The sequence below is a fragment of the Rhinoderma darwinii genome, assembly GCF_050947455.1.
Source record: "Rhinoderma darwinii isolate aRhiDar2 chromosome 5 unlocalized genomic scaffold, aRhiDar2.hap1 SUPER_5_unloc_39, whole genome shotgun sequence".
NCBI lineage: Eukaryota > Metazoa > Chordata > Amphibia > Anura > Rhinodermatidae > Rhinoderma > Rhinoderma darwinii.
Window position 1 is genome coordinate 919,478 of NW_027461797.1, and position 27,551 is coordinate 947,028.

The 27,551-nt window shown below is 47.7% G+C and overlaps 18 non-coding genes across 18 annotated transcripts; all 18 read right to left on the reverse strand.

Moving 5' to 3' along the window:
- Positions 1 to 925: 925 nt before the first annotated feature.
- LOC142691878 (U2 spliceosomal RNA) lies at positions 926 to 1,116 on the reverse strand. Its single transcript, XR_012860389.1, has one exon. It is a non-coding gene; the product is annotated as a U2 spliceosomal RNA (small nuclear RNA).
- A 1,288-nt stretch (positions 1,117 to 2,404) lies between these two features.
- Positions 2,405 to 2,595, reverse strand: LOC142691879 (U2 spliceosomal RNA). The gene has a single exon (XR_012860390.1). It is a non-coding gene; the product is annotated as a U2 spliceosomal RNA (small nuclear RNA).
- A 1,281-nt stretch (positions 2,596 to 3,876) lies between these two features.
- On the reverse strand, positions 3,877 to 4,067 carry LOC142691881 (U2 spliceosomal RNA). Its single transcript, XR_012860391.1, has one exon. It is a non-coding gene; the product is annotated as a U2 spliceosomal RNA (small nuclear RNA).
- Positions 4,068 to 5,350: 1,283 nt separating this feature from the next.
- LOC142691883 (U2 spliceosomal RNA) lies at positions 5,351 to 5,541 on the reverse strand. The gene has a single exon (XR_012860393.1). It is a non-coding gene; the product is annotated as a U2 spliceosomal RNA (small nuclear RNA).
- A 1,284-nt stretch (positions 5,542 to 6,825) lies between these two features.
- On the reverse strand, positions 6,826 to 7,016 carry LOC142691884 (U2 spliceosomal RNA). The gene has a single exon (XR_012860394.1). It is a non-coding gene; the product is annotated as a U2 spliceosomal RNA (small nuclear RNA).
- A 1,292-nt stretch (positions 7,017 to 8,308) lies between these two features.
- On the reverse strand, positions 8,309 to 8,499 carry LOC142691885 (U2 spliceosomal RNA). The gene has a single exon (XR_012860395.1). It is a non-coding gene; the product is annotated as a U2 spliceosomal RNA (small nuclear RNA).
- A 1,296-nt stretch (positions 8,500 to 9,795) lies between these two features.
- On the reverse strand, positions 9,796 to 9,986 carry LOC142691886 (U2 spliceosomal RNA). The gene has a single exon (XR_012860396.1). It is a non-coding gene; the product is annotated as a U2 spliceosomal RNA (small nuclear RNA).
- A 1,289-nt stretch (positions 9,987 to 11,275) lies between these two features.
- LOC142691887 (U2 spliceosomal RNA) lies at positions 11,276 to 11,466 on the reverse strand. Its single transcript, XR_012860397.1, has one exon. It is a non-coding gene; the product is annotated as a U2 spliceosomal RNA (small nuclear RNA).
- Positions 11,467 to 12,758: 1,292 nt separating this feature from the next.
- On the reverse strand, positions 12,759 to 12,949 carry LOC142691888 (U2 spliceosomal RNA). The gene has a single exon (XR_012860398.1). It is a non-coding gene; the product is annotated as a U2 spliceosomal RNA (small nuclear RNA).
- Positions 12,950 to 14,237: 1,288 nt separating this feature from the next.
- Positions 14,238 to 14,428, reverse strand: LOC142692085 (U2 spliceosomal RNA). The gene has a single exon (XR_012860575.1). It is a non-coding gene; the product is annotated as a U2 spliceosomal RNA (small nuclear RNA).
- A 1,292-nt stretch (positions 14,429 to 15,720) lies between these two features.
- Positions 15,721 to 15,911, reverse strand: LOC142691889 (U2 spliceosomal RNA). The gene has a single exon (XR_012860399.1). It is a non-coding gene; the product is annotated as a U2 spliceosomal RNA (small nuclear RNA).
- A 1,288-nt stretch (positions 15,912 to 17,199) lies between these two features.
- Positions 17,200 to 17,390, reverse strand: LOC142691890 (U2 spliceosomal RNA). Its single transcript, XR_012860400.1, has one exon. It is a non-coding gene; the product is annotated as a U2 spliceosomal RNA (small nuclear RNA).
- Positions 17,391 to 18,694: 1,304 nt separating this feature from the next.
- LOC142691893 (U2 spliceosomal RNA) lies at positions 18,695 to 18,885 on the reverse strand. Its single transcript, XR_012860401.1, has one exon. It is a non-coding gene; the product is annotated as a U2 spliceosomal RNA (small nuclear RNA).
- Positions 18,886 to 20,169: 1,284 nt separating this feature from the next.
- LOC142691894 (U2 spliceosomal RNA) lies at positions 20,170 to 20,360 on the reverse strand. The gene has a single exon (XR_012860402.1). It is a non-coding gene; the product is annotated as a U2 spliceosomal RNA (small nuclear RNA).
- A 1,300-nt stretch (positions 20,361 to 21,660) lies between these two features.
- Positions 21,661 to 21,851, reverse strand: LOC142691896 (U2 spliceosomal RNA). The gene has a single exon (XR_012860404.1). It is a non-coding gene; the product is annotated as a U2 spliceosomal RNA (small nuclear RNA).
- A 1,296-nt stretch (positions 21,852 to 23,147) lies between these two features.
- Positions 23,148 to 23,338, reverse strand: LOC142691897 (U2 spliceosomal RNA). Its single transcript, XR_012860405.1, has one exon. It is a non-coding gene; the product is annotated as a U2 spliceosomal RNA (small nuclear RNA).
- A 1,292-nt stretch (positions 23,339 to 24,630) lies between these two features.
- On the reverse strand, positions 24,631 to 24,821 carry LOC142691898 (U2 spliceosomal RNA). Its single transcript, XR_012860406.1, has one exon. It is a non-coding gene; the product is annotated as a U2 spliceosomal RNA (small nuclear RNA).
- Positions 24,822 to 26,101: 1,280 nt separating this feature from the next.
- On the reverse strand, positions 26,102 to 26,292 carry LOC142691899 (U2 spliceosomal RNA). Its single transcript, XR_012860407.1, has one exon. It is a non-coding gene; the product is annotated as a U2 spliceosomal RNA (small nuclear RNA).
- Between the last annotated feature and the right edge of the window lie 1,259 nt (positions 26,293 to 27,551).

The following is a 27,551-nucleotide window of genomic DNA, read 5'->3' on the forward strand; positions in this document are numbered from 1 at the left end:
GTGCTGCCTGCTGAGCAGCACTGACCAACACTGCCTGGGCCCAGGCTTTTATCTCTGAGGCCCCATTATGATGTCAGAAAGCTGGCTCTGGAATCCTGAGGGCTCCACTATGACACGTGCAAAGTTCCGTCTGAACTTTATATAAGACGGTGAGGCTCAGTCAGTCACTCAGTGTTGCCTGAGAGGGCAACACTGCAACAGCCGGCCGCCAGGCTGTCTTTTTTTTGCACAGCTAGTTGCCTCCAGGAGGCCACAAGAGGGAGACAAGGGACTGCAAAATGGAAAATAGGCATCCACCAACTTTACAGACAACTTCTCCTTGCTCCTACAACCTCCATCCTTGCACAGTTTGTTATTCTTCTAGGTAACATAGTAACAAATCCAAATTGCTGCTCTCTTTGTAGGCAAGCAAGGCTTTGTTGCAACTGCAATTCTTACTTCTTCTTGAAATGTAGGGACGACAGTACATTCCATCACATCCATCTAGTGTACACAGGTAGGTCCATTGTGGCGGGCAGGCGAGCGGGCGGGCTGCTTTATTGGCTGTTTGCTGTTCCCCTACTCCACTCCACTATTTGACTGTTGTGCTGCATCAATCAATCAATCAATCAATCAATCAATCAATCAGTGGCTGGCTCAGGTGCAGCTCTTTAACTTACCTAAAAGGGAGGGCGGAGAGAAGACAAGGAAGGTGAATGAGGTGTTCCAATGTGAAATGCCGGAAACACAGAAACACAGACGACACACAACAAGAGGTGGCAATCTATTCATTAATTGCATTTAATCAATGAGCTCATTATCACTCATGCATTGTCCAACAGGTGTTGAAATAATGGGATTAAAAGGGGAGATCCCTTCAGAAAGACAGAAACAATAGCAAAGACAAAAAACACTTTTGGAATCTGCTTTTAGTCAACACATAAGGAAAGGGTGCACCGGTCCTGGAAATACTGCAATACCAGGTCAATGCGTGGAGTGGACAGAGCAAGCTCTATTTCCATCTCCCTGTTCTAAAAATCCATTTAATATATGGTCCCCAGATAGGGGACGTATCAGATATTAAACTGATAAGAACAGATACTACACTTGATCTTAGCCAAAAGGCCGAGAAGCGATAACCCGAACGGGCCGCGCGTTGCCCGAGCCTGCCCGATACTGCTGTTCAGCCCTTGCAGCGATTCAGCCTACTTCTAGGCAATTCCATGGGGCCCTGCAGGCTCACACACTCACAGCTACACGGGAGGTGAATAAAGGCCGGAGAGGAAGCCAGACAGGATTTGCTTCTTTTGCTTGCACCACAATGCAGTGCTGAAAGAGGAGGAATCTACATAAAAACGCCTTCCTGGCAACGCCCAAATGCCCTGCTGCCATGCAGATAAACACTGGCAGCGGCAGCAAGTGCATGCCCACAGCCACCCCTTGTTCCTTCACACCTTGTATCAGCTGTAATCCAGTCCAGTCCAGTGCTGCCTGCTGAGCAGCACTGACCAACACTGCCTGGGCCCAGGCTTTTATCTCTGAGGCCCCATTATGATGTCAGAAAGCTGGCTCTGGAATCCTGAGGGCTCCACTATGACACGTGCAAAGTTCCGTCTGAACTTTATATAAGACGGTGAGGCTCAGTCAGTCACTCAGTGTTGCCTGAGAGGGCAACACTGCAACAGCCGGCCGCCAGGCTGTCTTTTTTTTGCACAGCTAGTTGCCTCCAGGAGGCCACAAGAGGGAGACAAGGGACTGCAAAATGGAAAATAGGCATCCACCAACTTTACAGACAACTTCTCCTTGCTCCTACAACCTCCATCCTTGCACAGTTTGTTATTCTTCTAGGTAACATAGTAACAAATCCAAATTGCTGCTCTCTTTGTAGGCAAGCAAGGCTTTGTTGCAACTGCAATTCTTACTTCTTCTTGAAATGTAGGGACGACAGTACATTCCATCACATCCATCTAGTGTACACAGGTAGGTCCATTGTGGCGGGCAGGCGAGCGGGCGGGCTGCTTTATTGGCTGTTTGCTGTTCCCCTACTCCACTCCACTATTTGACTGTTGTGCTGCATCAATCAATCAATCAATCAATCAATCAATCAATCAATCAATCAATCAATCAGTGGCTGGCTCAGGTGCAGCTCTTTAACTTACCTAAAAGGGAGGGCGGAGAGAAGACAAGGAAGGTGAATGAGGTGTTCCAATGTGAAATGCCGGAAACACAGAAACACAGACGACACACAACAAGAGGTGGCAATCTATTCATTAATTGCATTTAATCAATGAGCTCATTATCACTCATGCATTGTCCAACAGGTGTTGAAATAATGGGATTAAAAGGGGAGATCCCTTCAGAAAGACAGAAACAATAGCAAAGACAAAAAACACTTTTGGAATCTGCTTTTAGTCAACACATAAGGAAAGGGTGCACCGGTCCTGGAAATACTGCAATACCAGGTCAATGCGTGGAGTGGACAGAGCAAGCTCTATTTCCATCTCCCTGTTCTAAAAATCCATTTAATATATGGTCCCCAGATAGGGGACGTATCAGATATTAAACTGATAAGAACAGATACTACACTTGATCTTAGCCAAAAGGCCGAGAAGCGATAACCCGAACGGGCCGCGCGTTGCCCGAGCCTGCCCGATACTGCTGTTCAGCCCTTGCAGCGATTCAGCCTACTTCTAGGCAATTCCATGGGGCCCTGCAGGCTCACACACTCACAGCTACACGGGAGGTGAATAAAGGCCGGAGAGGAAGCCAGACAGGATTTGCTTCTTTTGCTTGCACCACAATGCAGTGCTGAAAGAGGAGGAATCTACATAAAAACGCCTTCCTGGCAACGCCCAAATGCCCTGCTGCCATGCAGATAAACACTGGCAGCGGCAGCAAGTGCATGCCCACAGCCACCCCTTGTTCCTTCACACCTTGTATCAGCTGTAATCCAGTCCAGTCCAGTGCTGCCTGCTGAGCAGCACTGACCAACACTGCCTGGGCCCAGGCTTTTATCTCTGAGGCCCCATTATGATGTCAGAAAGCTGGCTCTGGAATCCTGAGGGCTCCACTATGACACGTGCAAAGTTCCGTCTGAACTTTATATAAGACGGTGAGGCTCAGTCAGTCACTCAGTGTTGCCTGAGAGGGCAACACTGCAACAGCCGGCCGCCAGGCTGTCTTTTTTTTGCACAGCTAGTTGCCTCCAGGAGGCCACAAGAGGGAGACAAGGGACTGCAAAATGGAAAATAGGCATCCACCAACTTTACAGACAACTTCTCCTTGCTCCTACAACCTCCATCCTTGCACAGTTTGTTATTCTTCTAGGTAACATAGTAACAAATCCAAATTGCTGCTCTCTTTGTAGGCAAGCAAGGCTTTGTTGCAACTGCAATTCTTACTTCTTCTTGAAATGTAGGGACGACAGTACATTCCATCACATCCATCTAGTGTACACAGGTAGGTCCATTGTGGCGGGCAGGCGAGCGGGCGGGCTGCTTTATTGGCTGTTTGCTGTTCCCCTACTCCACTCCACTATTTGACTGTTGTGCTGCAATCAATCAATCAATCAATCAATCAATCAATCAATCAATCAATCAGTGGCTGGCTCAGGTGCAGCTCTTTAACTTACCTAAAAGGGAGGGCGGAGAGAAGACAAGGAAGGTGAATGAGGTGTTCCAATGTGAAATGCCGGAAACACAGAAACACAGAGGACACACAACAAGAGGTGGCAATCTATTCATTAATTGCATTTAATCAATGAGCTCATTATCACTCATGCATTGTCCAACAGGTGTTGAAATAATGGGATTAAAAGGGGAGATCCCTTCAGAAAGACAGAAACAATAGCAAAGACAAAAAACACTTTTGGAATCTGCTTTTAGTCAACACATAAGGAAAGGGTGCACCGGTCCTGGAAATACTGCAATACCAGGTCAATGCGTGGAGTGGACAGAGCAAGCTCTATTTCCATCTCCCTGTTCTAAAAATCCATTTAATATATGGTCCCCAGATAGGGGACGTATCAGATATTAAACTGATAAGAACAGATACTACACTTGATCTTAGCCAAAAGGCCGAGAAGCGATAACCCGAACGGGCCGCGCGTTGCCCGAGCCTGCCCGATACTGCTGTTCAGCCCTTGCAGCGATTCAGCCTACTTCTAGGCAATTCCATGGGGCCCTGCAGGCTCACACACTCACAGCTACACGGGAGGTGAATAAAGGCCGGAGAGGAAGCCAGACAGGATTTGCTTCTTTTGCTTGCACCACAATGCAGTGCTGAAAGAGGAGGAATCTACATAAAAACGCCTTCCTGGCAACGCCCAAATGCCCTGCTGCCATGCAGATAAACACTGGCAGCGGCAGCAAGTGCATGCCCACAGCCACCCCTTGTTCCTTCACACCTTGTATCAGCTGTAATCCAGTCCAGTCCAGTGCTGCCTGCTGAGCAGCACTGACCAACACTGCCTGGGCCCAGGCTTTTATCTCTGAGGCCCCATTATGATGTCAGAAAGCTGGCTCTGGAATCCTGAGGGCTCCACTATGACACGTGCAAAGTTCCGTCTGAACTTTATATAAGACGGTGAGGCTCAGTCAGTCACTCAGTGTTGCCTGAGAGGGCAACACTGCAACAGCCGGCCGCCAGGCTGTCTTTTTTTTGCACAGCTAGTTGCCTCCAGGAGGCCACAAGAGGGAGACAAGGGACTGCAAAATGGAAAATAGGCATCCACCAACTTTACAGACAACTTCTCCTTGCTCCTACAACCTCCATCCTTGCACAGTTTGTTATTCTTCTAGGTAACATAGTAACAAATCCAAATTGCTGCTCTCTTTGTAGGCAAGCAAGGCTTTGTTGCAACTGCAATTCTTACTTCTTCTTGAAATGTAGGGACGACAGTACATTCCATCACATCCATCTAGTGTACACAGGTAGGTCCATTGTGGCGGGCAGGCGAGCGGGCGGGCTGCTTTATTGGCTGTTTGCTGTTCCCCTACTCCACTCCACTATTTGACTGTTGTGCTGCATCAATCAATCAATCAATCAATCAATCAATCAATCAGTGGCTGGCTCAGGTGCAGCTCTTTAACTTACCTAAAAGGGAGGGCGGAGAGAAGACAAGGCAGGTGAATGAGGTGTTCCAATGTGAAATGCCGGAAACACAGAAACACAGAGGACACACAACAAGAGGTGGCAATCTATTCATTAATTGCATTTAATCAATGAGCTCATTATCACTCATGCATTGTCCAACAGGTGTTGAAATAATGGGATTAAAAGGGGATTAAAAGGGGAGATCCCTTCAGAAAGACAGAAACAATAGCAAAGACAAAAAACACTTTTGGAATCTGCTTTTAGTCAACACATAAGGAAAGGGTGCACCGGTCCTGGAAATACTGCAATACCAGGTCAATGCGTGGAGTGGACAGAGCAAGCTCTATTTCCATCTCCCTGTTCTAAAAATCCATTTAATATATGGTCCCCAGATAGGGGACGTATCAGATATTAAACTGATAAGAACAGATACTACACTTGATCTTAGCCAAAAGGCCGAGAAGCGATAACCCGAACGGGCCGCGCGTTGCCCGAGCCTGCCCGATACTGCTGTTCAGCCCTTGCAGCGATTCAGCCTACTTCTAGGCAATTCCATGGGGCCCTGCAGGCTCACACACTCACAGCTACACGGGAGGTGAATAAAGGCCGGAGAGGAAGCCAGACAGGATTTGCTTCTTTTGCTTGCACCACAATGCAGTGCTGAAAGAGGAGGAATCTACATAAAAACGCCTTCCTGGCAACGCCCAAATGCCCTGCTGCCATGCAGATAAACACTGGCAGCGGCAGCAAGTGCATGCCCACAGCCACCCCTTGTTCCTTCACACCTTGTATCAGCTGTAATCCAGTCCAGTCCAGTGCTGCCTGCTGAGCAGCACTGACCAACACTGCCTGGGCCCAGGCTTTTATCTCTGAGGCCCCATTATGATGTCAGAAAGCTGGCTCTGGAATCCTGAGGGCTCCACTATGACACGTGCAAAGTTCCGTCTGAACTTTATATAAGACGGTGAGGCTCAGTCAGTCACTCAGTGTTGCCTGAGAGGGCAACACTGCAACAGCCGGCCGCCAGGCTGTCTTTTTTTTGCACAGCTAGTTGCCTCCAGGAGGCCACAAGAGGGAGACAAGGGACTGCAAAATGGAAAATAGGCATCCACCAACTTTACAGACAACTTCTCCTTGCTCCTACAACCTCCATCCTTGCACAGTTTGTTATTCTTCTAGGTAACATAGTAACAAATCCAAATTGCTGCTCTCTTTGTAGGCAAGCAAGGCTTTGTTGCAACTGCAATTCTTACTTCTTCTTGAAATGTAGGGACGACAGTACATTCCATCACATCCATCTAGTGTACACAGGTAGGTCCATTGTGGCGGGCAGGCGAGCGGGCGGGCTGCTTTATTGGCTGTTTGCTGTTCCCCTACTCCACTCCACTATTTGACTGTTGTGCTGCATCAATCAATCAATCAATCAATCAATCAATCAATCAATCAATCAATCAGTGGCTGGCTCAGGTGCAGCTCTTTAACTTACCTAAAAGGGAGGGCGGAGAGAAGACAAGGAAGGTGAATGAGGTGTTCCAATGTGAAATGCCGGAAACACAGAAACACAGACGACACACAACAAGAGGTGGCAATCTATTCATTAATTGCATTTAATCAATGAGCTCATTATCACTCATGCATTGTCCAACAGGTGTTGAAATAATGGGATTAAAAGGGGAGATCCCTTCAGAAAGACAGAAACAATAGCAAAGACAAAAAACACTTTTGGAATCTGCTTTTAGTCAACACATAAGGAAAGGGTGCACCGGTCCTGGAAATACTGCAATACCAGGTCAATGCGTGGAGTGGACAGAGCAAGCTCTATTTCCATCTCCCTGTTCTAAAAATCCATTTAATATATGGTCCCCAGATAGGGGACGTATCAGATATTAAACTGATAAGAACAGATACTACACTTGATCTTAGCCAAAAGGCCGAGAAGCGATAACCCGAACGGGCCGCGCGTTGCCCGAGCCTGCCCGATACTGCTGTTCAGCCCTTGCAGCGATTCAGCCTACTTCTAGGCAATTCCATGGGGCCCTGCAGGCTCACACACTCACAGCTACACGGGAGGTGAATAAAGGCCGGAGAGGAAGCCAGACAGGATTTGCTTCTTTTGCTTGCACCACAATGCAGTGCTGAAAGAGGAGGAATCTACATAAAAACGCCTTCCTGGCAACGCCCAAATGCCCTGCTGCCATGCAGATAAACACTGGCAGCGGCAGCAAGTGCATGCCCACAGCCACCCCTTGTTCCTTCACACCTTGTATCAGCTGTAATCCAGTCCAGTCCAGTGCTGCCTGCTGAGCAGCACTGACCAACACTGCCTGGGCCCAGGCTTTTATCTCTGAGGCCCCATTATGATGTCAGAAAGCTGGCTCTGGAATCCTGAGGGCTCCACTATGACACGTGCAAAGTTCCGTCTGAACTTTATATAAGACGGTGAGGCTCAGTCAGTCACTCAGTGTTGCCTGAGAGGGCAACACTGCAACAGCCGGCCGCCAGGCTGTCTTTTTTTTGCACAGCTAGTTGCCTCCAGGAGGCCACAAGAGGGAGACAAGGGACTGCAAAATGGAAAATAGGCATCCACCAACTTTACAGACAACTTCTCCTTGCTCCTACAACCTCCATCCTTGCACAGTTTGTTATTCTTCTAGGTAACATAGTAACAAATCCAAATTGCTGCTCTCTTTGTAGGCAAGCAAGGCTTTGTTGCAACTGCAATTCTTACTTCTTCTTGAAATGTAGGGACGACAGTACATTCCATCACATCCATCTAGTGTACACAGGTAGGTCCATTGTGGCGGGCAGGCGAGCGGGCGGGCTGCTTTATTGGCTGTTTGCTGTTCCCCTACTCCACTCCACTATTTGACTGTTGTGCTGCATCAATCAATCAATCAATCAATCAATCAATCAATCAATCAATCAATCAATCAATCAGTGGCTGGCTCAGGTGCAGCTCTTTAACTTACCTAAAAGGGAGGGCGGAGAGAAGACAAGGAAGGTGAATGAGGTGTTCCAATGTGAAATGCCGGAAACACAGAAACACAGACGACACACAACAAGAGGTGGCAATCTATTCATTAATTGCATTTAATCAATGAGCTCATTATCACTCATGCATTGTCCAACAGGTGTTGAAATAATGGGATTAAAAGGGGAGATCCCTTCAGAAAGACAGAAACAATAGCAAAGACAAAAAACACTTTTGGAATCTGCTTTTAGTCAACACATAAGGAAAGGGTGCACCGGTCCTGGAAATACTGCAATACCAGGTCAATGCGTGGAGTGGACAGAGCAAGCTCTATTTCCATCTCCCTGTTCTAAAAATCCATTTAATATATGGTCCCCAGATAGGGGACGTATCAGATATTAAACTGATAAGAACAGATACTACACTTGATCTTAGCCAAAAGGCCGAGAAGCGATAACCCGAACGGGCCGCGCGTTGCCCGAGCCTGCCCGATACTGCTGTTCAGCCCTTGCAGCGATTCAGCCTACTTCTAGGCAATTCCATGGGGCCCTGCAGGCTCACACACTCACAGCTACACGGGAGGTGAATAAAGGCCGGAGAGGAAGCCAGACAGGATTTGCTTCTTTTGCTTGCACCACAATGCAGTGCTGAAAGAGGAGGAATCTACATAAAAACGCCTTCCTGGCAACGCCCAAATGCCCTGCTGCCATGCAGATAAACACTGGCAGCGGCAGCAAGTGCATGCCCACAGCCACCCCTTGTTCCTTCACACCTTGTATCAGCTGTAATCCAGTCCAGTCCAGTGCTGCCTGCTGAGCAGCACTGACCAACACTGCCTGGGCCCAGGCTTTTATCTCTGAGGCCCCATTATGATGTCAGAAAGCTGGCTCTGGAATCCTGAGGGCTCCACTATGACACGTGCAAAGTTCCGTCTGAACTTTATATAAGACGGTGAGGCTCAGTCAGTCACTCAGTGTTGCCTGAGAGGGCAACACTGCAACAGCCGGCCGCCAGGCTGTCTTTTTTTTGCACAGCTAGTTGCCTCCAGGAGGCCACAAGAGGGAGACAAGGGACTGCAAAATGGAAAATAGGCATCCACCAACTTTACAGACAACTTCTCCTTGCTCCTACAACCTCCATCCTTGCACAGTTTGTTATTCTTCTAGGTAACATAGTAACAAATCCAAATTGCTGCTCTCTTTGTAGGCAAGCAAGGCTTTGTTGCAACTGCAATTCTTACTTCTTCTTGAAATGTAGGGACGACAGTACATTCCATCACATCCATCTAGTGTACACAGGTAGGTCCATTGTGGCGGGCAGGCGAGCGGGCGGGCTGCTTTATTGGCTGTTTGCTGTTCCCCTACTCCACTCCACTATTTGACTGTTGTGCTGCATCAATCAATCAATCAATCAATCAATCAATCAATCAATCAATCAATCAATCAATCAATCAGTGGCTGGCTCAGGTGCAGCTCTTTAACTTACCTAAAAGGGAGGGCGGAGAGAAGACAAGGAAGGTGAATGAGGTGTTCCAATGTGAAATGCCGGAAACACAGAAACACAGACGACACACAACAAGAGGTGGCAATCTATTCATTAATTGCATTTAATCAATGAGCTCATTATCACTCATGCATTGTCCAACAGGTGTTGAAATAATGGGATTAAAAGGGGAGATCCCTTCAGAAAGACAGAAACAATAGCAAAGACAAAAAACACTTTTGGAATCTGCTTTTAGTCAACACATAAGGAAAGGGTGCACCGGTCCTGGAAATACTGCAATACCAGGTCAATGCGTGGAGTGGACAGAGCAAGCTCTATTTCCATCTCCCTGTTCTAAAAATCCATTTAATATATGGTCCCCAGATAGGGGACGTATCAGATATTAAACTGATAAGAACAGATACTACACTTGATCTTAGCCAAAAGGCCGAGAAGCGATAACCCGAACGGGCCGCGCGTTGCCCGAGCCTGCCCGATACTGCTGTTCAGCCCTTGCAGCGATTCAGCCTACTTCTAGGCAATTCCATGGGGCCCTGCAGGCTCACACACTCACAGCTACACGGGAGGTGAATAAAGGCCGGAGAGGAAGCCAGACAGGATTTGCTTCTTTTGCTTGCACCACAATGCAGTGCTGAAAGAGGAGGAATCTACATAAAAACGCCTTCCTGGCAACGCCCAAATGCCCTGCTGCCATGCAGATAAACACTGGCAGCGGCAGCAAGTGCATGCCCACAGCCACCCCTTGTTCCTTCACACCTTGTATCAGCTGTAATCCAGTCCAGTCCAGTGCTGCCTGCTGAGCAGCACTGACCAACACTGCCTGGGCCCAGGCTTTTATCTCTGAGGCCCCATTATGATGTCAGAAAGCTGGCTCTGGAATCCTGAGGGCTCCACTATGACACGTGCAAAGTTCCGTCTGAACTTTATATAAGACGGTGAGGCTCAGTCAGTCACTCAGTGTTGCCTGAGAGGGCAACACTGCAACAGCCGGCCGCCAGGCTGTCTTTTTTTTGCACAGCTAGTTGCCTCCAGGAGGCCACAAGAGGGAGACAAGGGACTGCAAAATGGAAAATAGGCATCCACCAACTTTACAGACAACTTCTCCTTGCTCCTACAACCTCCATCCTTGCACAGTTTGTTATTCTTCTAGGTAACATAGTAACAAATCCAAATTGCTGCTCTCTTTGTAGGCAAGCAAGGCTTTGTTGCAACTGCAATTCTTACTTCTTCTTGAAATGTAGGGACGACAGTACATTCCATCACATCCATCTAGTGTACACAGGTAGGTCCATTGTGGCGGGCAGGCGAGCGGGCGGGCTGCTTTATTGGCTGTTTGCTGTTCCCCTACTCCACTCCACTATTTGACTGTTGTGCTGCAATCAATCAATCAATCAATCAATCAATCAATCAATCAATCAATCAATCAATCAGTGGCTGGCTCAGGTGCAGCTCTTTAACTTACCTAAAAGGGAGGGCGGAGAGAAGACAAGGAAGGTGAATGAGGTGTTCCAATGTGAAATGCCGGAAACACAGAAACACAGACGACACACAACAAGAGGTGGCAATCTATTCATTAATTGCATTTAATCAATGAGCTCATTATCACTCATGCATTGTCCAACAGGTGTTGAAATAATGGGATTAAAAGGGGAGATCCCTTCAGAAAGACAGAAACAATAGCAAAGACAAAAAACACTTTTGGAATCTGCTTTTAGTCAACACATAAGGAAAGGGTGCACCGGTCCTGGAAATACTGCAATACCAGGTCAATGCGTGGAGTGGACAGAGCAAGCTCTATTTCCATCTCCCTGTTCTAAAAATCCATTTAATATATGGTCCCCAGATAGGGGACGTATCAGATATTAAACTGATAAGAACAGATACTACACTTGATCTTAGCCAAAAGGCCGAGAAGCGATAACCCGAACGGGCCGCGCGTTGCCCGAGCCTGCCCGATACTGCTGTTCAGCCCTTGCAGCGATTCAGCCTACTTCTAGGCAATTCCATGGGGCCCTGCAGGCTCACACACTCACAGCTACACGGGAGGTGAATAAAGGCCGGAGAGGAAGCCAGACAGGATTTGCTTCTTTTGCTTGCACCACAATGCAGTGCTGAAAGAGGAGGAATCTACATAAAAACGCCTTCCTGGCAACGCCCAAATGCCCTGCTGCCATGCAGATAAACACTGGCAGCGGCAGCAAGTGCATGCCCACAGCCACCCCTTGTTCCTTCACACCTTGTATCAGCTGTAATCCAGTCCAGTCCAGTGCTGCCTGCTGAGCAGCACTGACCAACACTGCCTGGGCCCAGGCTTTTATCTCTGAGGCCCCATTATGATGTCAGAAAGCTGGCTCTGGAATCCTGAGGGCTCCACTATGACACGTGCAAAGTTCCGTCTGAACTTTATATAAGACGGTGAGGCTCAGTCAGTCACTCAGTGTTGCCTGAGAGGGCAACACTGCAACAGCCGGCCGCCAGGCTGTCTTTTTTTTGCACAGCTAGTTGCCTCCAGGAGGCCACAAGAGGGAGACAAGGGACTGCAAAATGGAAAATAGGCATCCACCAACTTTACAGACAACTTCTCCTTGCTCCTACAACCTCCATCCTTGCACAGTTTGTTATTCTTCTAGGTAACATAGTAACAAATCCAAATTGCTGCTCTCTTTGTAGGCAAGCAAGGCTTTGTTGCAACTGCAATTCTTACTTCTTCTTGAAATGTAGGGACGACAGTACATTCCATCACATCCATCTAGTGTACACAGGTAGGTCCATTGTGGCGGGCAGGCGAGCGGGCGGGCTGCTTTATTGGCTGTTTGCTGTTCCCCTACTCCACTCCACTATTTGACTGTTGTGCTGCATCAATCAATCAATCAATCAATCAATCAATCAATCAATCAATCAATCAATCAATCAGTGGCTGGCTCAGGTGCAGCTCTTTAACTTACCTAAAAGGGAGGGCGGAGAGAAGACAAGGAAGGTGAATGAGGTGTTCCAATGTGAAATGCCGGAAACACAGAAACACAGACGACACACAACAAGAGGTGGCAATCTATTCATTAATTGCATTTAATCAATGAGCTCATTATCACTCATGCATTGTCCAACAGGTGTTGAAATAATGGGATTAAAAGGGGAGATCCCTTCAGAAAGACAGAAACAATAGCAAAGACAAAAAACACTTTTGGAATCTGCTTTTAGTCAACACATAAGGAAAGGGTGCACCGGTCCTGGAAATACTGCAATACCAGGTCAATGCGTGGAGTGGACAGAGCAAGCTCTATTTCCATCTCCCTGTTCTAAAAATCCATTTAATATATGGTCCCCAGATAGGGGACGTATCAGATATTAAACTGATAAGAACAGATACTACACTTGATCTTAGCCAAAAGGCCGAGAAGCGATAACCCGAACGGGCCGCGCGTTGCCCGAGCCTGCCCGATACTGCTGTTCAGCCCTTGCAGCGATTCAGCCTACTTCTAGGCAATTCCATGGGGCCCTGCAGGCTCACACACTCACAGCTACACGGGAGGTGAATAAAGGCCGGAGAGGAAGCCAGACAGGATTTGCTTCTTTTGCTTGCACCACAATGCAGTGCTGAAAGAGGAGGAATCTACATAAAAACGCCTTCCTGGCAACGCCCAAATGCCCTGCTGCCATGCAGATAAACACTGGCAGCGGCAGCAAGTGCATGCCCACAGCCACCCCTTGTTCCTTCACACCTTGTATCAGCTGTAATCCAGTCCAGTCCAGTGCTGCCTGCTGAGCAGCACTGACCAACACTGCCTGGGCCCAGGCTTTTATCTCTGAGGCCCCATTATGATGTCAGAAAGCTGGCTCTGGAATCCTGAGGGCTCCACTATGACACGTGCAAAGTTCCGTCTGAACTTTATATAAGACGGTGAGGCTCAGTCAGTCACTCAGTGTTGCCTGAGAGGGCAACACTGCAACAGCCGGCCGCCAGGCTGTCTTTTTTTTGCACAGCTAGTTGCCTCCAGGAGGCCACAAGAGGGAGACAAGGGACTGCAAAATGGAAAATAGGCATCCACCAACTTTACAGACAACTTCTCCTTGCTCCTACAACCTCCATCCTTGCACAGTTTGTTATTCTTCTAGGTAACATAGTAACAAATCCAAATTGCTGCTCTCTTTGTAGGCAAGCAAGGCTTTGTTGCAACTGCAATTCTTACTTCTTCTTGAAATGTAGGGACGACAGTACATTCCATCACATCCATCTAGTGTACACAGGTAGGTCCATTGTGGCGGGCAGGCGAGCGGGCGGGCTGCTTTATTGGCTGTTTGCTGTTCCCCTACTCCACTCCACTATTTGACTGTTGTGCTGCATCAATCAATCAATCAATCAATCAATCAATCAATCAATCAATCAATCAATCAGTGGCTGGCTCAGGTGCAGCTCTTTAACTTACCTAAAAGGGAGGGCGGAGAGAAGACAAGGAAGGTGAATGAGGTGTTCCAATGTGAAATGCCGGAAACACAGAAACACAGACGACACACAACAAGAGGTGGCAATCTATTCATTAATTGCATTTAATCAATGAGCTCATTATCACTCATGCATTGTCCAACAGGTGTTGAAATAATGGGATTAAAAGGGGAGATCCCTTCAGAAAGACAGAAACAATAGCAAAGACAAAAAACACTTTTGGAATCTGCTTTTAGTCAACACATAAGGAAAGGGTGCACCGGTCCTGGAAATACTGCAATACCAGGTCAATGCGTGGAGTGGACAGAGCAAGCTCTATTTCCATCTCCCTGTTCTAAAAATCCAATTAATATATGGTCCCCAGATAGGGGACGTATCAGATATTAAACTGATAAGAACAGATACTACACTTGATCTTAGCCAAAAGGCCGAGAAGCGATAACCCGAACGGGCCGCGCGTTGCCCGAGCCTGCCCGATACTGCTGTTCAGCCCTTGCAGCGATTCAGCCTACTTCTAGGCAATTCCATGGGGCCCTGCAGGCTCACACACTCACAGCTACACGGGAGGTGAATAAAGGCCGGAGAGGAAGCCAGACAGGATTTGCTTCTTTTGCTTGCACCACAATGCAGTGCTGAAAGAGGAGGAATCTACATAAAAACGCCTTCCTGGCAACGCCCAAATGCCCTGCTGCCATGCAGATAAACACTGGCAGCGGCAGCAAGTGCATGCCCACAGCCACCCCTTGTTCCTTCACACCTTGTATCAGCTGTAATCCAGTCCAGTCCAGTGCTGCCTGCTGAGCAGCACTGACCAACACTGCCTGGGCCCAGGCTTTTATCTCTGAGGCCCCATTATGATGTCAGAAAGCTGGCTCTGGAATCCTGAGGGCTCCACTATGACACGTGCAAAGTTCCGTCTGAACTTTATATAAGACGGTGAGGCTCAGTCAGTCACTCAGTGTTGCCTGAGAGGGCAACACTGCAACAGCCGGCCGCCAGGCTGTCTTTTTTTTGCACAGCTAGTTGCCTCCAGGAGGCCACAAGAGGGAGACAAGGGACTGCAAAATGGAAAATAGGCATCCACCAACTTTACAGACAACTTCTCCTTGCTCCTACAACCTCCATCCTTGCACAGTTTGTTATTCTTCTAGGTAACATAGTAACAAATCCAAATTGCTGCTCTCTTTGTAGGCAAGCAAGGCTTTGTTGCAACTGCAATTCTTACTTCTTCTTGAAATGTAGGGACGACAGTACATTCCATCACATCCATCTAGTGTACACAGGTAGGTCCATTGTGGCGGGCAGGCGAGGGGGCGGGCTGCTTTATTGGCTGTTTGCTGTTCCCCTACTCCACTCCACTATTTGACTGTTGTGCTGCATCAATCAATCAATCAATCAATCAATCAATCAATCAATCAATCAATCAATCAATCAGTGGCTGGCTCAGGTGCAGCTCTTTAACTTACCTAAAAGGGAGGGCGGAGAGAAGACAAGGAAGGTGAATGAGGTGTTCCAATGTGAAATGCCGGAAACACAGAAACACAGACGACACACAACAAGAGGTGGCAATCTATTCATTAATTGCATTTAATCAGTGAGCTCATTATCACTCATGCATTGTCCAACAGGTGTTGAAATAATGGGATTAAAAGGGGAGATCCCTTCAGAAAGACAGAAACAATAGCAAAGACAAAAAACACTTTTGGAATCTGCTTTTAGTCAACACATAAGGAAAGGGTGCACCGGTCCTGGAAATACTGCAATACCAGGTCAATGCGTGGAGTGGACAGAGCAAGCTCTATTTCCATCTCCCTGTTCTAAAAATCCATTTAATATATGGTCCCCAGATAGGGGACGTATCAGATATTAAACTGATAAGAACAGATACTACACTTGATCTTAGCCAAAAGGCCGAGAAGCGATAACCCGAACGGGCCGCGCGTTGCCCGAGCCTGCCCGATACTGCTGTTCAGCCCTTGCAGCGATTCAGCCTACTTCTAGGCAATTCCATGGGGCCCTGCAGGCTCACACACTCACAGCTACACGGGAGGTGAATAAAGGCCGGAGAGGAAGCCAGACAGGATTTGCTTCTTTTGCTTGCACCACAATGCAGTGCTGAAAGAGGAGGAATCTACATAAAAACGCCTTCCTGGCAACGCCCAAATGCCCTGCTGCCATGCAGATAAACACTGGCAGCGGCAGCAAGTGCATGCCCACAGCCACCCCTTGTTCCTTCACACCTTGTATCAGCTGTAATCCAGTCCAGTCCAGTGCTGCCTGCTGAGCAGCACTGACCAACACTGCCTGGGCCCAGGCTTTTATCTCTGAGGCCCCATTATGATGTCAGAAAGCTGGCTCTGGAATCCTGAGGGCTCCACTATGACACGTGCAAAGTTCCGTCTGAACTTTATATAAGACGGTGAGGCTCAGTCAGTCACTCAGTGTTGCCTGAGAGGGCAACACTGCAACAGCCGGCCGCCAGGCTGTCTTTTTTTTGCACAGCTAGTTGCCTCCAGGAGGCCACAAGAGGGAGACAAGGGACTGCAAAATGGAAAATAGGCATCCACCAACTTTACAGACAACTTCTCCTTGCTCCTACAACCTCCATCCTTGCACAGTTTGTTATTCTTCTAGGTAACATAGTAACAAATCCAAATTGCTGCTCTCTTTGTAGGCAAGCAAGGCTTTGTTGCAACTGCAATTCTTACTTCTTCTTGAAATGTAGGGACGACAGTACATTCCATCACATCCATCTAGTGTACACAGGTAGGTCCATTGTGGCGGGCAGGCGAGCGGGCGGGCTGCTTTATTGGCTGTTTGCTGTTCCCCTACTCCACTCCACTATTTGACTGTTGTGCTGCATCAATCAATCAATCAATCAATCAATCAATCAATCAATCAATCAATCAATCAGTGGCTGGCTCAGGTGCAGCTCTTTAACTTACCTAAAAGGGAGGGCGGAGAGAAGACAAGGAAGGTGAATGAGGTGTTCCAATGTGAAATGCCGGAAACACAGAAACACAGACGACACACAACAAGAGGTGGCAATCTATTCATTAATTGCATTTAATCAATGAGCTCATTATCACTCATGCATTGTCCAACAGGTGTTGAAATAATGGGATTAAAAGGGGAGATCCCTTCAGAAAGACAGAAACAATAGCAAAGACAAAAAACACTTTTGGAATCTGCTTTTAGTCAACACATAAGGAAAGGGTGCACCGGTCCTGGAAATACTGCAATACCAGGTCAATGCGTGGAGTGGACAGAGCAAGCTCTATTTCCATCTCCCTGTTCTAAAAATCCATTTAATATATGGTCCCCAGATAGGGGACGTATCAGATATTAAACTGATAAGAACAGATACTACACTTGATCTTAGCCAAAAGGCCGAGAAGCGATAACCCGAACGGGCCGCGCGTTGCCCGAGCCTGCCCGATACTGCTGTTCAGCCCTTGCAGCGATTCAGCCTACTTCTAGGCAATTCCATGGGGCCCTGCAGGCTCACACACTCACAGCTACACGGGAGGTGAATAAAGGCCGGAGAGGAAGCCAGACAGGATTTGCTTCTTTTGCTTGCACCACAATGCAGTGCTGAAAGAGGAGGAATCTACATAAAAACGCCTTCCTGGCAACGCCCAAATGCCCTGCTGCCATGCAGATAAACACTGGCAGCGGCAGCAAGTGCATGCCCACAGCCACCCCTTGTTCCTTCACACCTTGTATCAGCTGTAATCCAGTCCAGTCCAGTGCTGCCTGCTGAGCAGCACTGACCAACACTGCCTGGGCCCAGGCTTTTATCTCTGAGGCCCCATTATGATGTCAGAAAGCTGGCTCTGGAATCCTGAGGGCTCCACTATGACACGTGCAAAGTTCCGTCTGAACTTTATATAAGACGGTGAGGCTCAGTCAGTCACTCAGTGTTGCCTGAGAGGGCAACACTGCAACAGCCGGCCGCCAGGCTGTCTTTTTTTTGCACAGCTAGTTGCCTCCAGGAGGCCACAAGAGGGAGACAAGGGACTGCAAAATGGAAAATAGGCATCCACCAACTTTACAGACAACTTCTCCTTGCTCCTACAACCTCCATCCTTGCACAGTTTGTTATTCTTCTAGGTAACATAGTAACAAATCCAAATTGCTGCTCTCTTTGTAGGCAAGCAAGGCTTTGTTGCAACTGCAATTCTTACTTCTTCTTGAAATGTAGGGACGACAGTACATTCCATCACATCCATCTAGTGTACACAGGTAGGTCCATTGTGGCGGGCAGGCGAGCGGGCGGGCTGCTTTATTGGCTGTTTGCTGTTCCCCTACTCCACTCCACTATTTGACTGTTGTGCTGCATCAATCAATCAATCAATCAATCAATCAATCAATCAATCAATCAATCAATCAATCAATCAATCAATCAGTGGCTGGCTCAGGTGCAGCTCTTTAACTTACCTAAAAGGGAGGGCGGAGAGAAGACAAGGAAGGTGAATGAGGTGTTCCAATGTGAAATGCCGGAAACACAGAAACACAGACGACACACAACAAGAGGTGGCAATCTATTCATTAATTGCATTTAATCAATGAGCTCATTATCACTCATGCATTGTCCAACAGGTGTTGAAATAATGGGATTAAAAGGGGAGATCCCTTCAGAAAGACAGAAACAATAGCAAAGACAAAAAACACTTTTGGAATCTGCTTTTAGTCAACACATAAGGAAAGGGTGCACCGGTCCTGGAAATACTGCAATACCAGGTCAATGCGTGGAGTGGACAGAGCAAGCTCTATTTCCATCTCCCTGTTCTAAAAATCCATTTAATATATGGTCCCCAGATAGGGGACGTATCAGATATTAAACTGATAAGAACAGATACTACACTTGATCTTAGCCAAAAGGCCGAGAAGCGATAACCCGAACGGGCCGCGCGTTGCCCGAGCCTGCCCGATACTGCTGTTCAGCCCTTGCAGCGATTCAGCCTACTTCTAGGCAATTCCATGGGGCCCTGCAGGCTCACACACTCACAGCTACACGGGAGGTGAATAAAGGCCGGAGAGGAAGCCAGACAGGATTTGCTTCTTTTGCTTGCACCACAATGCAGTGCTGAAAGAGGAGGAATCTACATAAAAACGCCTTCCTGGCAACGCCCAAATGCCCTGCTGCCATGCAGATAAACACTGGCAGCGGCAGCAAGTGCATGCCCACAGCCACCCCTTGTTCCTTCACACCTTGTATCAGCTGTAATCCAGTCCAGTCCAGTGCTGCCTGCTGAGCAGCACTGACCAACACTGCCTGGGCCCAGGCTTTTATCTCTGAGGCCCCATTATGATGTCAGAAAGCTGGCTCTGGAATCCTGAGGGCTCCACTATGACACGTGCAAAGTTCCGTCTGAACTTTATATAAGACGGTGAGGCTCAGTCAGTCACTCAGTGTTGCCTGAGAGGGCAACACTGCAACAGCCGGCCGCCAGGCTGTCTTTTTTTTGCACAGCTAGTTGCCTCCAGGAGGCCACAAGAGGGAGACAAGGGACTGCAAAATGGAAAATAGGCATCCACCAACTTTACAGACAACTTCTCCTTGCTCCTACAACCTCCATCCTTCCACAGTTTGTTATTCTTCTAGGTAACATAGTAACAAATCCAAATTGCTGCTCTCTTTGTAGGCAAGCAAGGCTTTGTTGCAACTGCAATTCTTACTTCTTCTTGAAATGTAGGGACGACAGTACATTCCATCACATCCATCTAGTGTACACAGGTAGGTCCATTGTGGCGGGCAGGCGAGCGGGCGGGCTGCTTTATTGGCTGTTTGCTGTTCCCCTACTCCACTCCACTATTTGACTGTTGTGCTGCATCAATCAATCAATCAATCAATCAATCAATCAATCAATCAATCAATCAGTGGCTGGCTCAGGTGCAGCTCTTTAACTTACCTAAAAGGGAGGGCGGAGAGAAGACAAGGAAGGTGAATGAGGTGTTCCAATGTGAAATGCCGGAAACACAGAAACACAGACGACACACAACAAGAGGTGGCAATCTATTCATTAATTGCATTTAATCAATGAGCTCATTATCACTCATGCATTGTCCAACAGGTGTTGAAATAATGGGATTAAAAGGGGAGATCCCTTCAGAAAGACAGAAACAATAGCAAAGACAAAAAACACTTTTGGAATCTGCTTTTAGTCAACACATAAGGAAAGGGTGCACCGGTCCTGGAAATACTGCAATACCAGGTCAATGCGTGGAGTGGACAGAGCAAGCTCTATTTCCATCTCCCTGTTCTAAAAATCCATTTAATATATGGTCCCCAGATAGGGGACGTATCAGATATTAAACTGATAAGAACAGATACTACACTTGATCTTAGCCAAAAGGCCGAGAAGCGATAACCCGAACGGGCCGCGCGTTGCCCGAGCCTGCCCGATACTGCTGTTCAGCCCTTGCAGCGATTCAGCCTACTTCTAGGCAATTCCATGGGGCCCTGCAGGCTCACACACTCACAGCTACACGGGAGGTGAATAAAGGCCGGAGAGGAAGCCAGACAGGATTTGCTTCTTTTGCTTGCACCACAATGCAGTGCTGAAAGAGGAGGAATCTACATAAAAACGCCTTCCTGGCAACGCCCAAATGCCCTGCTGCCATGCAGATAAACACTGGCAGCGGCAGCAAGTGCATGCCCACAGCCACCCCTTGTTCCTTCACACCTTGTATCAGCTGTAATCCAGTCCAGTCCAGTGCTGCCTGCTGAGCAGCACTGACCAACACTGCCTGGGCCCAGGCTTTTATCTCTGAGGCCCCATTATGATGTCAGAAAGCTGGCTCTGGAATCCTGAGGGCTCCACTATGACACGTGCAAAGTTCCGTCTGAACTTTATATAAGACGGTGAGGCTCAGTCAGTCACTCAGTGTTGCCTGAGAGGGCAACACTGCAACAGCCGGCCGCCAGGCTGTCTTTTTTTTGCACAGCTAGTTGCCTCCAGGAGGCCACAAGAGGGAGACAAGGGACTGCAAAATGGAAAATAGGCATCCACCAACTTTACAGACAACTTCTCCTTGCTCCTACAACCTCCATCCTTGCACAGTTTGTTATTCTTCTAGGTAACATAGTAACAAATCCAAATTGCTGCTCTCTTTGTAGGCAAGCAAGGCTTTGTTGCAACTGCAATTCTTACTTCTTCTTGAAATGTAGGGACGACAGTACATTCCATCACATCCATCTAGTGTACACAGGTAGGTCCATTGTGGCGGGCAGGCGAGCGGGCGGGCTGCTTTATTGGCTGTTTGCTGTTCCCCTACTCCACTCCACTATTTGACTGTTGTGCTGCATCAATCAATCAATCAATCAATCAATCAATCAATCAATCAATCAATCAATCAATCAATCAATCAGTGGCTGGCTCAGGTGCAGCTCTTTAACTTACCTAAAAGGGAGGGCGGAGAGAAGACAAGGAAGGTGAATGAGGTGTTCCAATGTGAAATGCCGGAAACACAGAAACACAGACGACACACAACAAGAGGTGGCAATCTATTCATTAATTGCATTTAATCAATGAGCTCATTATCACTCATGCATTGTCCAACAGGTGTTGAAATAATGGGATTAAAAGGGGAGATCCCTTCAGAAAGACAGAAACAATAGCAAAGACAAAAAACACTTTTGGAATCTGCTTTTAGTCAACACATAAGGAAAGGGTGCACCGGTCCTGGAAATACTGCAATACCAGGTCAATGCGTGGAGTGGACAGAGCAAGCTCTATTTCCATCTCCCTGTTCTAAAAATCCATTTAATATATGGTCCCCAGATAGGGGACGTATCAGATATTAAACTGATAAGAACAGATACTACACTTGATCTTAGCCAAAAGGCCGAGAAGCGATAACCCGAACGGGCCGCGCGTTGCCCGAGCCTGCCCGATACTGCTGTTCAGCCCTTGCAGCGATTCAGCCTACTTCTAGGCAATTCCATGGGGCCCTGCAGGCTCACACACTCACAGCTACACGGGAGGTGAATAAAGGCCGGAGAGGAAGCCAGACAGGATTTGCTTCTTTTGCTTGCACCACAATGCAGTGCTGAAAGAGGAGGAATCTACATAAAAACGCCTTCCTGGCAACGCCCAAATGCCCTGCTGCCATGCAGATAAACACTGGCAGCGGCAGCAAGTGCATGCCCACAGCCACCCCTTGTTCCTTCACACCTTGTATCAGCTGTAATCCAGTCCAGTCCAGTGCTGCCTGCTGAGCAGCACTGACCAACACTGCCTGGGCCCAGGCTTTTATCTCTGAGGCCCCATTATGATGTCAGAAAGCTGGCTCTGGAATCCTGAGGGCTCCACTATGACACGTGCAAAGTTCCGTCTGAACTTTATATAAGACGGTGAGGCTCAGTCAGTCACTCAGTGTTGCCTGAGAGGGCAACACTGCAACAGCCGGCCGCCAGGCTGTCTTTTTTTTGCACAGCTAGTTGCCTCCAGGAGGCCACAAGAGGGAGACAAGGGACTGCAAAATGGAAAATAGGCATCCACCAACTTTACAGACAACTTCTCCTTGCTCCTACAACCTCCATCCTTGCACAGTTTGTTATTCTTCTAGGTAACATAGTAACAAATCCAAATTGCTGCTCTCTTTGTAGGCAAGCAAGGCTTTGTTGCAACTGCAATTCTTACTTCTTCTTGAAATGTAGGGACGACAGTACATTCCATCACATCCATCTAGTGTACACAGGTAGGTCCATTGTGGCGGGCAGGCGAGCGGGCGGGCTGCTTTATTGGCTGTTTGCTGTTCCCCTACTCCACTCCACTATTTGACTGTTGTGCTGCATCAATCAATCAATCAATCAATCAATCAATCAATCAATCAATCAATCAATCAATCAATCAGTGGCTGGCTCAGGTGCAGCTCTTTAACTTACCTAAAAGGGAGGGCGGAGAGAAGACAAGGAAGGTGAATGAGGTGTTCCAATGTGAAATGCCGGAAACACAGAAACACAGACGACACACAACAAGAGGTGGCAATCTATTCATTAATTGCATTTAATCAATGAGCTCATTATCACTCATGCATTGTCCAACAGGTGTTGAAATAATGGGATTAAAAGGGGAGATCCCTTCAGAAAGACAGAAACAATAGCAAAGACAAAAAACACTTTTGGAATCTGCTTTTAGTCAACACATAAGGAAAGGGTGCACCGGTCCTGGAAATACTGCAATACCAGGTCAATGCGTGGAGTGGACAGAGCAAGCTCTATTTCCATCTCCCTGTTCTAAAAATCCATTTAATATATGGTCCCCAGATAGGGGACGTATCAGATATTAAACTGATAAGAACAGATACTACACTTGATCTTAGCCAAAAGGCCGAGAAGCGATAACCCGAACGGGCCGCGCGTTGCCCGAGCCTGCCCGATACTGCTGTTCAGCCCTTGCAGCGATTCAGCCTACTTCTAGGCAATTCCATGGGGCCCTGCAGGCTCACACACTCACAGCTACACGGGAGGTGAATAAAGGCCGGAGAGGAAGCCAGACAGGATTTGCTTCTTTTGCTTGCACCACAATGCAGTGCTGAAAGAGGAGGAATCTACATAAAAACGCCTTCCTGGCAACGCCCAAATGCCCTGCTGCCATGCAGATAAACACTGGCAGCGGCAGCAAGTGCATGCCCACAGCCACCCCTTGTTCCTTCACACCTTGTATCAGCTGTAATCCAGTCCAGTCCAGTGCTGCCTGCTGAGCAGCACTGACCAACACTGCCTGGGCCCAGGCTTTTATCTCTGAGGCCCCATTATGATGTCAGAAAGCTGGCTCTGGAATCCTGAGGGCTCCACTATGACACGTGCAAAGTTCCGTCTGAACTTTATATAAGACGGTGAAGCTCAGTCAGTCACTCAGTGTTGCCTGAGAGGGCAACACTGCAACAGCCGGCCGCCAGGCTGTCTTTTTTTTGCACAGCTAGTTGCCTCCAGGAGGCCACAAGAGGGAGACAAGGGACTGCAAAATGGAAAATAGGCATCCACCAACTTTACAGACAACTTCTCCTTGCTCCTACAACCTCCATCCTTGCACAGTTTGTTATTCTTCTAGGTAACATAGTAACAAATCCAAATTGCTGCTCTCTTTGTAGGCAAGCAAGGCTTTGTTGCAACTGCAATTCTTACTTCTTCTTGAAATGTAGGGACGACAGTACATTCCATCACATCCATCTAGTGTACACAGGTAGGTCCATTGTGGCGGGCAGGCGAGCGGGCGGGCTGCTTTATTGGCTGTTTGCTGTTCCCCTACTCCACTCCACTATTTGACTGTTGTGCTGCATCAATCAATCAATCAATCAATCAATCAATCAATCAATCAATCAATCAATCAATCAGTGGCTGGCTCAGGTGCAGCTCTTTAACTTACCTAAAAGGGAGGGCGGAGAGAAGACAAGGAAGGTGAATGAGGTGTTCCAATGTGAAATGCCGGAAACACAGAAACACAGACGACACACAACAAGAGGTGGCAATCTATTCATTAATTGCATTTAATCAATGAGCTCATTATCACTCATGCATTGTCCAACAGGTGTTGAAATAATGGGATTAAAAGGGGAGATCCCTTCAGAAAGACAGAAACAATAGCAAAGACAAAAAACACTTTTGGAATCTGCTTTTAGTCAACACATAAGGAAAGGGTGCACCGGTCCTGGAAATACTGCAATACCAGGTCAATGCGTGGAGTGGACAGAGCAAGCTCTATTTCCATCTCCCTGTTCTAAAAATCCATTTAATATATGGTCCCCAGATAGGGGACGTATCAGATATTAAACTGATAAGAACAGATACTACACTTGATCTTAGCCAAAAGGCCGAGAAGCGATAACCCGAACGGGCCGCGCGTTGCCCGAGCCTGCCCGATACTGCTGTTCAGCCCTTGCAGCGATTCAGCCTACTTCTAGGCAATTCCATGGGGCCCTGCAGGCTCACACACTCACAGCTACACGGGAGGTGAATAAAGGCCGGAGAGGAAGCCAGACAGGATTTGCTTCTTTTGCTTGCACCACAATGCAGTGCTGAAAGAGGAGGAATCTACATAAAAACTCCTTCCTGGCAACGCCCAAATGCCCTGCTGCCATGCAGATAAACACTGGCAGCGGCAGCAAGTGCATGCCCACAGCCACCCCTTGTTCCTTCACACCTTGTATCAGCTGTAATCCAGTCCAGTCCAGTGCTGCCTGCTGAGCAGCACTGACCAACACTGCCTGGGCCCAGGCTTTTATCTCTGAGGCCCCATTATGATGTCAGAAAGCTGGCTCTGGAATCCTGAGGGCTCCACTATGACACGTGCAAAGTTCCGTCTGAACTTTATATAAGACGGTGAGGCTCAGTCAGTCACTCAGTGTTGCCTGAGAGGGCAACACTGCAACAGCCGGCCGCCAGGCTGTCTTTTTTTTGCACAGCTAGTTGCCTCCAGGAGGCCACAAGAGGGAGACAAGGGACTGCAAAATGGAAAATAGGCATCCACCAACTTTACAGACAACTTCTCCTTGCTCCTACAACCTCCATCCTTGCACAGTTTGTTATTCTTCTAGGTAACATAGTAACAAATCCAAATTGCTGCTCTCTTTGTAGGCAAGCAAGGCTTTGTTGCAACTGCAATTCTTACTTCTTCTTGAAATGTAGGGACGACAGTACATTCCATCACATCCATCTAGTGTACACAGGTAGGTCCATTGTGGCGGGCAGGCGAGCGGGCGGGCTGCTTTATTGGCTGTTTGCTGTTCCCCTACTCCACTCCACTATTTGACTGTTGTGCTGCATCAATCAATCAATCAATCAATCAATCAATCAATCAATCAATCAGTGGCTGGCTCAGGTGCAGCTCTTTAACTTACCTAAAAGGGAGGGCGGAGAGAAGACAAGGAAGGTGAATGAGGTGTTCCAATGTGAAATGCCGGAAACACAGAAACACAGACGACACACAACAAGAGGTGGCAATCTATTCATTAATTGCATTTAATCAATGAGCTCATTATCACTCATGCATTGTCCAACAGGTGTTGAAATAATGGGATTAAAAGGGGAGATCCCTTCAGAAAGACAGAAACAATAGCAAAGACAAAAAACACTTTTGGAATCTGCTTTTAGTCAACACATAAGGAAAGGGTGCACCGGTCCTGGAAATACTGCAATACCAGGTCAATGCGTGGAGTGGACAGAGCAAGCTCTATTTCCATCTCCCTGTTCTAAAAATCCATTTAATATATGGTCCCCAGATAGGGGACGTATCAGATATTAAACTGATAAGAACAGATACTACACTTGATCTTAGCCAAAAGGCCGAGAAGCGATAACCCGAACGGGCCGCGCGTTGCCCGAGCCTGCCCGATACTGCTGTTCAGCCCTTGCAGCGATTCAGCCTACTTCTAGGCAATTCCATGGGGCCCTGCAGGCTCACACACTCACAGCTACACGGGAGGTGAATAAAGGCCGGAGAGGAAGCCAGACAGGATTTGCTTCTTTTGCTTGCACCACAATGCAGTGCTGAAAGAGGAGGAATCTACATAAAAACGCCTTCCTGGCAACGCCCAAATGCCCTGCTGCCATGCAGATAAACACTGGCAGCGGCAGCAAGTGCATGCCCACAGCCACCCCTTGTTCCTTCACACCTTGTATCAGCTGTAATCCAGTCCAGTCCAGTGCTGCCTGCTGAGCAGCACTGACCAACACTGCCTGGGCCCAGGCTTTTATCTCTGAGGCCCCATTATGATGTCAGAAAGCTGGCTCTGGAATCCTGAGGGCTCCACTATGACACGTGCAAAGTTCCGTCTGAACTTTATATAAGACGGTGAGGCTCAGTCAGTCACTCAGTGTTGCCTGAGAGGGCAACACTGCAACAGCCGGCCGCCAGGCTGTCTTTTTTTTGCACAGCTAGTTGCCTCCAGGAGGCCACAAGAGGGAGACAAGGGACTGCAAAATGGAAAATAGGCATCCACCAACTTTACAGACAACTTCTCCTTGCTCCTACAACCTCCATCCTTGCACAGTTTGTTATTCTTCTAGGTAACATAGTAACAAATCCAAATTGCTGCTCTCTTTGTAGGCAAGCAAGGCTTTGTTGCAACTGCAATTCTTACTTCTTCTTGAAATGTAGGGACGACAGTACATTCCATCACATCCATCTAGTGTACACAGGTAGGTCCATTGTGGCGGGCAGGCGAGCGGGCGGGCTGCTTTATTGGCTGTTTGCTGTTCCCCTACTCCACTCCACTATTTGACTGTTGTGCTGCATCAATCAATCAATCAATCAATCAATCAATCAATCAATCAATCAATCAATCAATCAGTGGCTGGCTCAGGTGCAGCTCTTTAACTTACCTAAAAGGGAGGGCGGAGAGAAGACAAGGAAGGTGAATGAGGTGTTCCAATGTGAAATGCCGGAAACACAGAAACACAGACGACACACAACAAGAGGTGGCAATCTATTCATTAATTGCATTTAATCAATGAGCTCATTATCACTCATGCATTGTCCAACAGGTGTTGAAATAATGGGATTAAAAGGGGAGATCCCTTCAGAAAGACAGAAACAATAGCAAAGACAAAAAACA